This window comes from Lucilia sericata, unplaced genomic scaffold (assembly GCF_015586225.1).
Source record: "Lucilia sericata isolate MDLA Ls3-8-SP2 unplaced genomic scaffold, ASM1558622v1 Contig002124F_arrow, whole genome shotgun sequence".
Classification (NCBI taxonomy): Eukaryota; Metazoa; Arthropoda; class Insecta; order Diptera; family Calliphoridae; genus Lucilia; species Lucilia sericata.
Window position 1 is genome coordinate 12,399 of NW_023995971.1, and position 15,175 is coordinate 27,573.

A 15,175-nucleotide genomic window follows, 5' to 3' on the forward strand; every position below is an offset into this window, starting at 1 on the left:
TATAGACTAGACTATAGACTAGACTATAGACTAGACTATAGACTAGACTATAGACTAGACTATAGACTAGACTATAGACTAGACTATAGACTAGACTATAGACTAGACTATAGACTAGACTATAGACTAGACTAGACTATAGACTAGACTATAGACTAGACTATAGACTAGACTATAGACTAGACTATAGACTAGACTATAGACTAGACTATAGACTAGACTATAGACTAGACTATAGACTAGACTATAGACTAGACTATAGACTAGACTATAGACTAGACTACAGACTAGACTGTAGACTAGACTATAGACTAGACTACAGACTAGACTATAGACTAGACTATAGACTAGACTATAGACTAGACTATAGACTAGACTATAGACTAGACTATAGACTAGACTATAGACTAGACTAGACTAGACTAGACTAGACTATAGACTATAGACTATACTATAGACTATAGACTATAGACTATAGACTATAGACTATAGACTATAGACTATAGACTATAGACTATAGACTATAGACTAGACTATAGACTAGACTATAGACTAGACTATAGACTAGACTATAGACTAGACTATAGACTAGACTATAGACTAGACTATAGACTAGACTATAGACTAGACTATAGACTAGACTAGACTAGACTATAGACTAGACTAGACTAGACTAGACTAGACTAGACTACTAGACTAGACTAGACTAGACTCAGACTAGACTATAGACTAGACTAGACTAGACTAGCTAGACTAGACTAGAGACTAGACTATATAGACTAGACTATAGACTAGACTAGACTATAGACTAGACTAGACTATAGACTAGACTATAGACTAGACTATAGACTAGACTATAGACTAGACTATAGACTAGACTATAGACTAGACTATAGACTAGACTATAGACTAGACTATAGACTAGACTATAGACTAGACTATAGACTAGACTATAGACTAGACTATAGACTAGACTATAGACTAGACTATAGACTAGACTATAGACTAGACTATAGACTAGACTATAGACTAGACTATAGACTAGACTATAGAATAGACTATAGACCTAGACTATAGACTAGACTATAGACTAGACTATAGACTAGACTATAGACTATAGACTAGACTATAGACTAGACTATAGACTAGACTATAGACTAGACTATAGACTAGACTATAGACTAGACTATAGACTAGACTATACTAGACTATAGACTAGACTATAGACTAGACTATAGACTAGACTATAGACTAGACTATAGACTAGACTATAGACTAGACTATAGACTAGACTATAGACTAGACTATAGACTAGACTATAGACTAGACTATAGACTAGACTATAGACTAGACTATAGACTAGACTATAGACTAGACTATAGACTAGACTATAGACTAGACTATAGACTAGACTATAGACTAGACTATAGACTAGACTATAGACTAGACTATAGACTAGACTATAGACTAGACTATAGACTAGACTATAGACTAGACTATAGACTAGACTATAGACTAGACTATAGACTAGACTATAGACTAGACTATAGACTAGACTATAGACTAGACTATAGACTAGACTATAGACTAGACTATAGACTAGACTATAGACTAGACTATAGACTAGACTATAGACTAGACTATAGACTAGACTATAGACTAGACTATAGACTAGACTATAGACTAGACTATAGACTAGACTATAGACTAGACTATAGACTAGACTATAGACTAGACTATAGACTAGAACTATAGACTAGACTATAGACTAGACGATAGACTAGACTATAGACTAGACTATAGACTAGACTATGACTAGACTATAGACTAGACTATAGACTAGACTATAGACTAGACTATAGACTAGACTATAGACTAGACTATAGACTAGACTATAGACTAGACTATAGACTAGACTATAGACTAGACTATAGACTAGACTATAGACTTAGACTATAGACTAGACTATAGACTAGACTATAGACTAGACTATAGAATAGACTTAGACTAGATATAGACTAGACTATAGACTAGACTATAGACTAGACTATAGACTAGACGAGAGACTAGACTATAGACTAGACTATAGACTAGACTATAGACTAGACTATAGACTAGACTATAGACTAGACTAGACTATAAGACTAGACTATAGACTAGACTATAGACTAGACTATAGACTAGACTATAGACTAGACTAGACTTATAGACTAGACTATAGACTAGACTTAGACTAGCCTATAGACTTAGACTATAGACTAGACATATAGACTAGACTATAGACTAGACTATAGACTAGACTATAGACTAGACTATAGACTAGACTATAGACTAGACTATAGACTAGACTATAGTCTAGACTATAGACTAGACTATAGGCTAGACTATAGACTAGACTATAGACTAGACTATAGACTACTATAGACTAGACTATAGACTAGACTATAGACTATAGACTAGACTATAGACTAGACTATAGACTAGACTATAGACTAGACTATAGACTAGACTATAGACTAGACTATAGACTAGACTATAGACTAGACTATAGACTAGACTATAGACTAGACTATAGACTAGACTATAGACTAGACTATAGACTAGACTATAGACTAGACTATAGACTAGACTATAGACTAGACTATAGACTAGACTATAGACTAGACTATAGACTAGACTATAGACTAGACTATAGACTAGACTATAGACTAGACTATAGACTAGACTTTAGACTAGACTATAGACTAGACTATAGACTAGACTATAGACTAGACTATAGACTTCTACCAAAGTCATTGCATACATATGTATCGATTTAGCAATATATCCTGTGATATATCCTATGAGAACAACAATCATTTTGTTAAGTTGAGACTGTGGTAGTCTTAGAAGATATTAGTTCATCTTGTTTGAAAATGTTCATAGAATTGTTTTCTATCAGAGTTTAGCAAATATTCAGAATTTCACACAATTATTCAATATCCTTCCACATTAGTAGGACTATTAAATTTTTTACCATGGTGTTTAAGAAGGCGCGTTATAACAGGATTAATCTTGTTGTGGATTTGATAGCTGCTTAACTGTTGGTAAATTGAATATTCTCTAATGCATTAATCAGTTCACTGCTCTTTTTATGGGCGGTATTTCAGTGCATTCGTTGAAAGTCTCTAAGCAGAAATAGACTTTTTGGAGTAAAACTTTTTAAGTCTCGTAATTTTCAAGTTTTTGAAACATAAGTTCCTAGAATCCGGCCATTCGGCCTCTATCCCCCACCAAATGTAATGATATGGGGGAATATATAGATTTCATACGAACTACTTACCAATTACTTATTTTAACTGAAATCAAACCTCAGAATTATCGTACATCGCAACCAATTAATGAGGTTTTGGAAACGTTTTGTTTGTGTGTTTCATCAGTCTTAGGCAATTCGAAAGTAAAGTATGTAGTAATTACTTGTAAATATTTATGCATTTGCCATAGATATTGTATTTTAAATTAATTTATTAAAAACATTTAAACTACAGAAGTTTTTGTGGTGGAATAGATAAACAATTGCTAAAGGAATATCTGTTTAATCAAGTAATTGTATATAGTAATTAAAGTTTACAAGTTTGTAATTTTTTATTTCCAGTTTAAGAGACTATGTGTTTTGTAATTTTATAAAACTTTATTTAAATTATTTTGTGTGTCAATGACATAAGTTTTAAAATACACGATATTATTATTGTTCGCAATGGCAAAAATTAAATTGAATACCTTCTAGGACAAGTTCATGTTAAAATAACTAATCATCTGGCTGGTCGAGTAACAAATGGTGATTCTAAGTTAAAAATCAATTCAGGAACTGTTGGGTAAAATTTGATCAAATAAACTGGTTAAACTCAAAATAGGGTATCATATGATCAGACATGCCTGAATATTTTTTTTTTGTACGTTCGAACTTAAACGCTTCATGTTTTCATTCACTTGTCAAACTGAACGTTGAATGAAAAATTTAATGAATGCCTACGATAATGGCCTGTTTTAATGCGGGTTTTTATGCAGTATTTAACCTTCTTGTAGCCAAGTAATCATTATATTTACGTATATATTTTCCTTTTTCTGTTTCTCTTACACTATAAATAAATAAATTGCATATTTACTTTATTTATTAATTTTCAATAAAGTTCATTGATTACATTTCAACGTTATAAGAAAAATATGAGAGCATAAAGAAAAAGCAACAGAAAAAGTAAATCCGAGAAAAAACAAGCCATTTTTTTAAAAAAAGGAAATATGAAAAACAATAATATAAAATTAATGCATGGCTGAGCCGAAAAAGAGAAAAGTTTAATATAGATTAAAATTTGATGAACATCAACAAAGAAAATGGCGACGAATATACTTTTGTTTTAAGAAATCAATAAATCTAAATGTGTGTGTATACTTGCAAGAGATTTTGTTGAAAGTTACATATAAACTCAAAAACTACTAGAGATATTTTCAAGATTTCGGACCGCCTCACACTTTTCCAAATTTATCTCATAAATGGTGTAGGGAAACTGTCATTACTTTGGATGACACAGCAAAAACATGTCTTGTACTTACTCAATTACAAGTCAATTTCAGTGACTTCTGCATACCGTCTGAATTACTTAGATGGAGTCTAGTCTATAGCCTAGTCTATAGTCTAGTCTATAGTCTAGTCTATAGTCTAGTCTATAGTCTAGTCTAGTCTTATAGTCTAGTCTATAGTCTAGTCTATAGTCTAGTCTATAGTCTAGTCTATAGTCTAGTCTATAGTCTAGTCTATAGTCTAGTCTATAGTCTAGTCTATAGTCTAGTCTATAGTCTAGTCTATATCTGTCTATAGTCTAGTCTATAGTCTAGTCTATAGTCTAGTCTATAGTCTAGTCTATAGTCTAGTCTATAGTCTAGTCTATAGTCTAGTCTATAGTCTAGTCTATAGTCTAGTCTAAGTCTAGTCTATAGTCTAGTCTATAGTCTAGTCTATAGTCTAGTCTATAGTCTAGTCTATAGTCTAGTCTATAGTCTAGTCTATTCTAGTCTAGTCTGTCTATAGTCTAGTCTATAGTCTAGTCTATAGTCTAGTCTATAGTCTAGTCTAGTCTAGTCTATAGTCTAGTCTAGTCTAGTCTATAGTCTAGTCTAGTCTAGTCTATAGTCTAGTCTATAGTCTAGTCTATAGTCTAGTCTATAGTCTAGTCTATAGTCTAGTCTATAGTCTAGTCTATAGTCTAGTCTATAGTCTAGTCTATAGTCTAGTCTATAGTCTAGTCTATAGTCTAGTCTATAGTCTAGTCTATAGTCTAGTCTATAGTCTAGTCTATAGTCTAGTCTATAGTCTAGTCTATAGTCTAGTCTATAGTCTAGTCTATAGTCTAGTCTATAGTCTAGTCTATAGTCTAGTCTATAGTCTAGTCTATAGTCTAGTCTATAGTCTAGTCTATAGTCTAGTCTATAGTCTAGTCTATAGTCTAGTCTATAGTCTAGTCTATAGTCTAGTCTATAGTCTAGTCTATAGTCTAGTCTATAGTCTAGTCTATAGTCTAGTCTATAGTCTAGTCTATAGTCTAGTCTATAGTCTAGTCTATAGTCTAGTCTATAGTCTAGTCTATAGTCTAGTCTATAGTCTAGTCTATAGTCTAGTCTATAGTCTAGTCTATAGTCTAGTCTATAGTCTAGTCTATAGTCTAGTCTATAGTCTAGTCTATAGTCTAGTCTATAGTCTAGTCTATAGTCTAGTCTATAGTCTAGTCTATAGTCTAGTCTATAGTCTAGTCTATAGTCTAGTCTATAGTCTAGTCTATAGTCTAGTCATAGTCTAGTCTATAGTCTAGTCTATAGTCTAGTCTATAGTCTAGTCTATAGTCTAGGTCTATAGTCTAGTCTATAGTCTAGTCTATAGTCTAGTCTATAGTCTAGTCTAATAGTCTAGTCTATAGTCTAGTCTATAGTCTAGTCTATAGTCTAGTCTATAGTCTAGTCTATAGTCTAGTCTATAGTCTAGTCTATAGTCTAGTCTAGTCTAGTCTAGTCTAGTCTATAGTCTAGTCTATAGTCTAGTCTATAGTCTAGTCTATAGTCTAGTCTATAGTCTAGTCTATAGTCTAGTCATATAGTCTAGTCTATAGTCTAGTCTATAGTCTAGTCTATAGTCTAGTCTATAGTCTAGTCTATAGTCTAGTCTATAGTCTAGTCTATAGTCTAGTCTATAGTCTAGTCTATAGTCTAGTCTATAGGTCTAGTCTATAGTCTAGTCTATAGTCTAGTCTATAGTCTAGTCTATAGTCTAGTCTATAGTCTAGTCTATAGTCTAGTCTATAGTCTAGTCTATATTCTAGTCTATAGTCTAGTCTATAGTCTAGTCTATAGTCTAGTCTATAGTCTAGTCTATAGTCTAGTCTATAGTCGTCTATAGTCTAGTCTATAGTCTAGTCTATAGTCTAGTCTATAGTCTAGTCTATAGTCTAGTCTATAGTCTAGTCTATAGTCTAGTCTATAGTCTAGTCTATAGTCTGCTATAGTCTAGTCTAGTCTATAGTCTAGTCTATAGTCTAGTCTAGTCTATAGTCTAGTCTATAGTCTAGTCTATAGTCTAGTCTATAGTCTAGTCTATAGTCTAGTCTATTTAGTCTAGTCTATAGTCTAGTCTATAGTCTAGTCTATTTAGTCTAGTCTATAGTCTAGTCTATAGTCTAGTCTATAGTTTAGTCTATAGTCTAGTCTATAGTCTAGTCTATAGTATAGTCTATAGTCTAGTCTATAGTCTAGTCTATAGTCTAGTCTATAGTCTAGTCTATAGTCTAGTCTATAGTCTAGTCTATAGTATAGTCTATAGTCTAGCCTATAGTCTAGTCTATAGTCTAGACTATAGATGGAGTCTAGTAATGACTAACAAATAATATATTATATAAGTACTTACATTTTAGCTTTGTTTTCGAATGATCCTAGTAAGTACTAACCTAACTCCCTATTTGTAAGCGATCATGGTAAGTACTTGCCTCCAATGTCATAAAATGCAATTGTGTAAGTAAATTTTAACATTTCAAACACTTACTTTTTATACCCACCATCAAAAAAGATGGGGGTATATTGTTTTTGTCATTCCGTTTGTAACAAATCGAAATATTCATCTAAGACCCATAAAAGTATATATATTCTGATTTTGCACAATTATTTTATATTGATGCAGTTTGTTTGGTATTGAAAATGGGCAATATCGGTCCACGATTTCGCCTAGCCCCCATATAAGGTCCCCCTCAGAAAATGACATTAACGCTCATAACTGACTAAAAAAAGCAGCTATAGCAATGAAATTCGACATAAACATATTTTATAGGAATTTGAATATCATTGTAAAATTTTGTAAGGATCGGTCCATAATTGACCCTATCCCCCATATAAGGTCCCCCTCAGAAAATGACATTAACGCTCATAACTGACTAAAAAAAGCAGCTATAGCAATGAAATTCGACACAAACATATTTCATAGGAATCTAAATATCATTGTAAAATTTTATAAGGATCGGTCCATAATTGACCCTATCCCCCATATAAGGTCCCCCTCAGAAAATGACTTTAACGCTCATAACTGACTAAAAAAAGCAGCCATAGCGATGAAATTAGACATATACATACTTTTTAGGAATCTTAATATCATTGTAAAATTTTATAAGGATCGGTCTATAATTGACCCTATCCCCCATATAAGGTCCTCCTCAGAAAATGACATTAACGCTCACAACTGATTAAAAAAAGCAGCTATAGCGATGAAATTCAACATAAACATATTTTATAGGAATCTTAATATCATTGTAAAATTTTATAAGGTTCGGTCCATAATTGACCCTATCCCCCATATAAGATCCCCCTCAGAAAATGACATCAACGCTCATAACTGACTAAAAAAAGCAGCTATAGCGATGAAATTCGACTTAAACATATTTTTTTGGAACCTTAATATCATTGTAAAATTTTATAAGAATCGGTCCATAATTGACCCTTTCCCCCATATAAGGTCCCCCTCAGAAAACGACATTAACGCTCATATCTGACTAAAAAAAGCAGCTATACCGATGAAATTCGACTTAAACATATTTTTTGGAACCTTAATATCATTGTAAAATTTTATAAGAATAGGTCCATAATTGACCCTATCCCCCATATAAGGTCCCGCTCAGAAAATGACATTAACGCTCATAACTGACTAAAAAAGGCATCTATAGCGATGAAATTCGACATAAACATATTTTTTAGGAACCTTTATATCATTGCAAAATTTTATAAGGATCGGTCTATAATTGACCCTATCCCCCATATAAGGTCCTCCTCAGAAAATGACATTAACGCTCATAACTGATTAATAAAAGCAGCTATAGCATTGAAAATCAACATAAACATATTTTATAGGAATCTTTATATCATTGTAAAATTTTATAAGGATCGGTCCATAATTGACCCTATCCCCCATACAAGATCCCCCTCAGAAAATGACATTAACGCTCATAACTGACTAAAAAAAGCAGCTATAGCGATGAAATTCGACTTAAACGTATTTTTTTGGAACCTTAATATCATTGTAAAATTTTATAAGAATCGGTCCATAATTGACCCTATCCCCCATATAAGGTCCCCCTCAGAAAACGACATTAACGCTCATATCTGACTAAAAAAAGCAGCTATAACGATGAAATTCGATTAAACATATTTTTTTGGAACCTTAATATCATTGTAAAATTTTATAAGCATCGGTCCATAATTGACCCTATCCCCCATATAAGGTCCCGCTCAGAAAATGACATTAACGCTCATAACTGACTAAAAAAAGCATCTATAGCGATGAAATTCGACATAAACAGATGAGATGAACATATTTTATAGGAACCTAAATCGCTTTGTAAAATTGTATATGGATCGGTTTATAATTGACCCTACCCCCCATATAAGGTCCCCTTCAGAAAAATACTTTAACGCTCCGAAAATAAGCATCTATAGAAATTCGACACGAACATATTTTATAGAAAGTTTAATATCATTGTAAAATTTTATAAGGATCGGTCCATAATTGACCCTACCCCCCATTTAAGGTCCCCTTCAGAAACTGACTTTAAGGTTCATATTTGCCTAAAGGAAGCATCTATAGCGATGAAATTCGACATAAACTTATTCTATAGAAACCTAAATCGCTTTGTAAAATTTTATAACGATCGGTCCATAATTTATCCTACCCCCTTCGGAAAATGGCTTTAAGCTCATTACTAGCCTAAACTAAAATCGTTATAGAAAATTTGACGAGGATCGGTCCATAATTGATCAAACGTCCCCTCAGAAAATAACTTTAACACTTTTTGCTACCTTAAAAATACAAGGACTGCGACAAAATTCGACAAAAATTTCTCTATACATAGATGTAATAAATGAGAAAATTGTTTTGATAATAACAAAAGCATCGATTCTTAAATATCAAAGTTTATTTATAAGGAAGCATTCCTTTTTGGCAATGATTTGATGGTGGGTATACAAGATTCGGCACAGCCGAATATAACACTCTTACTTGTTTATAGAAGTTTTTGCTGGGTATGTGTAGGTATTATGGCTTAAATTATTTTCGGGTTTGCTTTCCTCTTTTAAATATTATTAATGCAAATATTACAATTGTAATGTTGAGCATGATAAATGAGTTTTTATTGCTATTGTAAAGAATAATAAAAACAATAAAACTAAAGAAAATTTTTGTCTGAAAAACAAAAATGTGTCTGTTGCAACTTATTTTCGAATTTATTTTCATTTCATTTTCCTTCCTGTGCAATATTTCTGTAATTTTGTGTTGTTTTTCTTTCTTTCTTCTTGAAGACATTGTCTATCTTATCTCTATGTTATCTATTGTGGCAGTTTGATGGCAGTTCAAGGTATAATTTCAGTACGTAGTTTTTATACTTAACCGATAAGCCCCCCAGGGGCATGTTAACCTTGATGAAATCTCCACCTTGGTGTTATTGCAATATCCCGGGGAAAAGAGATGCCGAGACTATAAACTGGTGATGATCAAATGCATCCTCGGCCTTTCCTTGGAATGATTTGATATGGGGTCTAATCAGAGGACCATATAATCTGGCACTACGAGTGGCCAGCTGCCCGCAAGACTTGTCCTGGCTGGTTGAGGTTCCTTCTAGGTCCACGTAGTTTAGTTCTAGTACATGGCTGTGGTTCATACTCAAATTCGCGAGGAGAGAATGTTGTTTCAGGGACTGATATATGCAAATGCCATATATGTCTGTATTCTTTCTCCGGTGCTGTTGCCATCTCTACAGATGTCACTGGGTGATGTGACAGAGCAACTTATGCTGGATTACTGAACCCGTTGAGTATCTCTTACTCTTCGTGTAGTATGGCGCCAGTATAGGTTGGGGAATTCTCTGGTTGACACTTGGTAGTTGCCAGTCATTCCGAAGATCGTTCTTTATGGTCTGAGAATGGAACTGATGTAATTGGTGAATGATCGGGAAAGACTCCACTGCCCGACAGGAGTCTAGTACTGGTTTAGTAGACCTTTTACTTCAGGGAAGTTCTCGGTGCTGTTGGCATCTCAACAGGATTAATACTGTTTCATGCTACGCGACTTATGGTTGAAGTCCTTGGTAGACCGTCTGAAGTCTACACAGTGGATGAAAAAGGCCACAGTGAAATAAGCCGTCAAGGCAGGTGTTCACGTTATGCACTTAGGCATCTTACCCTATAAACAGGCAAGGAATATAGGATCATAATGGTAGTATTTACTTATAAAATGAACAAATACTTATTTTTGTTCGATGAGGTCCAAAAACTAACTAGTTACAAATTTACTTATCATACTTTCCCGGACATATGGTCTGTTTACCAAATGCTAACCTTTTATCGTGCTTTACTCGAACCACTAACCTCTTGTCTGGTAGACAAATGCTGTAGACAATTGGCTACAAATCCCCTTCAACATAAGGAAATAATGTTATTGATAAGAACCACTCATTACCAAGTAATGTATGAAATAACTACATCACTTATTACTATTCATTAAAAATCAGGAGTTTAACACTACTGCCAATTTTTGCATTTCATTCCAAGACTAGGGTTTATTTAAACAATACTATTTCCTTGATTGGCTACGCTACACTTTCTCATTCGCCTCTTCTCTTGCCATTTACAAACAAATTATAAGTTTTATTACTATTCTATACTTCCTCCTACTATATGGGTCAACGATAGCTATACATATGTTTATTCCTATTATTCTTTCGTGAATTCCTTTTATTTTTGCTTAACAATAATTCATAACTATTTTAACTTATATACATAATTTTTTCATGATTTTAATAAATGCTGAAACTATAAATAGTATACACTTGTGTTTATTCGTGATTATATTTAAATCTCAGAGCTGGGACTGATGCCAGCACATCAGTATTTTATATTCATTTTATGATAATTGTTGTTATTATTTATTATTTTTTTTATGTTGATTTTTGTTGTGGGTATTTTTGTAAGCCATAAGTCAATGGAAACATGGTAATGTATTTTTTTTTTTAATAATAATTACAATGAATGATGTTGCATTTTTTCCAATAATATTATTTGTATTCCTGTTAGTCTGCATTATTATCATTATTCGTTTTTGTTTCATTTCTTGGTTTACTCTTCTCTGAATATTCATACATTTTGTTTGCATTGGAAAATGGTTTGCATTAACATCAATCAGGTAGTTCGTTTAATAGCACTGCAACAGCTAGAAATCACAAGCTATGCATTACTACGATATTTATAGAAAGTAAATTGAGATATATCTGGACCAAGCACATATTATATCCAACTCTTCTAATTAGTTAGGATAGTCAGTCAGCATATAAGCAGACTTGGATCCAGTACTGACCCACTTGTGATGTCAAAAACGGTTCATACCTCGACCTGTGACATCATAGTAGGTGTCGTTGCAAGCCAGCCTATGATATAAATAAACAAATCTATCTTGAGAATATAGATAAAATAGATCTGACAACTCATCTTAAGTCGGACAGACTAGAACACAGCCAAAGAAAGTGTTCGACGTTTTCCTCTTCATTCTTGTTATTGCAATCTCTACATATATTAGCCGTCTACATGAAAGTTCTAACAACGACCTGATCCCTAGTCAATTGCCTAGTTAATAGTCTAGTCTATAGTCTAGTTAATAGTCTAGTTAATAGTCTAGTTAATAGACTAGTATATAGTCTAGTCCATAGTCTAGTCTATAGTCTAGTCAATAGTCTAGTCTATAGTCTAGTTAATAGTCTAGCCTATAGTCTAGTCTATAGTCTATTTAATAGTCTAGTCTATAGTTTAGTTAATAGTAAAGTTAATAGTCTAGTTAATAGTCTAGTTAATATTCTAGTTAATAGTCTAGTCTATAGTCTAGTCTATAGTCTAGTCTATAGTCTAGTCTATAGTCTAGTCTATAGTCTAGTCCATAGTCTAGTCCATAGTCTAGTCTATAGTCTAGTCCATAGTCTAGTCTATAGTCTAGTCTATAGTCTAGTCTATAGTCTAGTCTATAGTCTAGTCTAGTCTATAGTCTAGTCTATAGTCTAGTCTATAGTCTAGTCTATAGTCTAGTCTTTTTTTTTTTTTTTTTTTTTTTTTGTATAGTGGAGGAGGAAACCTTACATAGGTCCCATAAAGGGTATGTCGGATTCCTACCGACTAAAACCACCTCCATCGTCAACACCACACTCCGCGGAACTGCCACCAGGTACTACTTCGCGGGGTGGTCAGCTTTGACGCTGAACTTCCTTAACTCTCAGAGTTCGTCTCCTAGGCCACGTTCTGGGCCTTGCGAATAATCTCTGCATCTCGCAGAGCTATATTTATTGAAGTTATGTACATGTTCACCAATGACCAGTTATGTTCTGATTTTAGAATTGCTTCTATTATATTGTCTGTCCTTATTTGTTCACCAATGCACGATTCCAACCTGCTTCGTAGTCCAGAGAATTGTGGGCAATTAAAAACGACATGTTCTACTGTTTCATCTAGATCTGGGCATTTCGGGCATCTTGGTGAGTTGTCATGGCCAAACCGGTATAAATAGCTCCTATAGATACCATGTCCTGTAAGGAATTGCGTCAAATGGTAGTTCAGCTCACCATGGCGTCTATTTATCCATATATTGATGTCTGGGATTAGTTGAAAGGTCCATCGGCCCTTACTTGTACTTTCCCATCTCCTCTGCCATTCCCTCATAGTTTTCTCCCTTTCTATCCGGCTTATTTCCACCTTTGGGATATGTGGGTTTCTAGATTTCTCTTCGTAGACAGCCGATAGTTCTTTGGCTGCTAAGTCCACAGGTATTATGCCCGCTACTACATTTGCTGCTTCTGCAGAAATTGTTCTGTAACCACTACATACTCTTAGGCAGCTTCTTCTATGTATTGCAGAAATGTTTTTTCTAGATGCTTCAGATATTGCGCATTCCCAAATTGGTGCTCCATAAAGAATAACTGAGTTCGTTACCCTTGAAATTAAAATTGTTCTACTCTGTCGTGGGCCACCGATGTTTGGCATCATTCTTGCTAAGGCATTTGATACAGCTGTTGCTTTCTCACATGTATATTCTATGTGTTTCTTAAAGTTTAGGCGATCGTCAACCATTATACCTAAGTATTTAATAGATTCAGACGATTTGATTTCAGTTGTCCCCACAGTAAATGAAAGAGTCTCTCTCTTCCTCTTTCCGCTTATAAGCACTGCCTCCGTTTTATGCTCTGCAAGTTTCAGATTCATATTTTTCATCCAATTTCTAATAATTGCAATTGATTCGTTCGCATATAACTGGACTTCATTCAGGTGACGTGCTCTGACAAGGATTGCGACGTCGTCTGCGAATCCTACAACGGTCGCTTCTTCTGGGATTCTTAAGTCAAATATGCCATTGTACATAATATTCCACAGGAGTGGTCCTAGGACCGATCCTTGTGGGACACCTGATGTAATATTATACGATTCCGTACCATTGTCAGTTTCGAACCACAGTGTTCTGTTTGAGAAGTAATCCTTTATTATTGCAATAAGGTAGTCGGGGACATTAAGAGATCTTAACGAGGAAATAATGTGTTTCCATCCCGCAGAATTAAAAGCATTTTTAACGTCTAGTGTAATTATGGCACAGTAATATCTATTCTTGCCTTTTCCATTGATTGCATTCTTAGCTGTTTCAGTTACGAAATTCACTGCATCAATTGTTGATCTAGCCTTTCTAAATCCATATTGCCTATCCGATAGCCCACAGGTTTCTTCTACTGCCTTTAACAGTCTCGTATAGACAATTCGTTCCAAGCATTTGCCTAAGGTGTCGAGTAGACAGATTGGTCGGTATGATTGTGGTTCACCTAATATTTTTCCTGGTTTTGGTATCAGAATTAGTTTTTGTTTCTTCCAGATCTCGGGGAATTTCCCCTCTCTGAGACTTCTGCTGAACAGCCTGGTAAAAATCTCTGGTCTTGATTTTAGAGCGATCTCTAAAGCCCTATTCGGAATGAAGTCAAGGCCTGGTGCTTTGTTATCGCCAATCCTTGCACAGAGGTTTATTATTTCCTCCTCTGTCACTTCTATCTCGCCTTGTTGCACGATTGAATACGGCTCTGAGTACGGTTCTCCTTCCGGGAATAGAACTGATACTATTTCTCTAATAAGGTTAGGGCATGTTATTTGGGCTGACCTCTTCCCCTTTAGCTTTGACATTACAACTCGATATGCGTTACCCCAGGGATTTGCATCGGCTTCGTTGCATAGTTCTTTAAAGCACTCGGATTTACTACGTCTAATGGCTTCTTGTAGGCCTTTCCTGGCTTCGTGATATATTTCCCTTTTAGCTATGAAGTCTGGTCTGCCTCTGCTTCTTTGGTATTTTCTTCTACTTCTCAAGCATTCGCTTCTAAGGGCTGATATATTATCATTCCACCAGTAGTTTTCTTTCCTTCTATGGTTTGATCTCTTTCTTGGCATGGACGCATCACAAGCCATCTTTAGTGCTGCTAAGACTTTTTCTGCCATATCGGATACCGGGCCATTTTCAATTTGCTGGTATGAAAAGGTTTCGGTAAAGGCTTCTTCATCGATCTTATCTTTCGCCCATCCTTGAAATTTAAATTTGTCTGATACTATA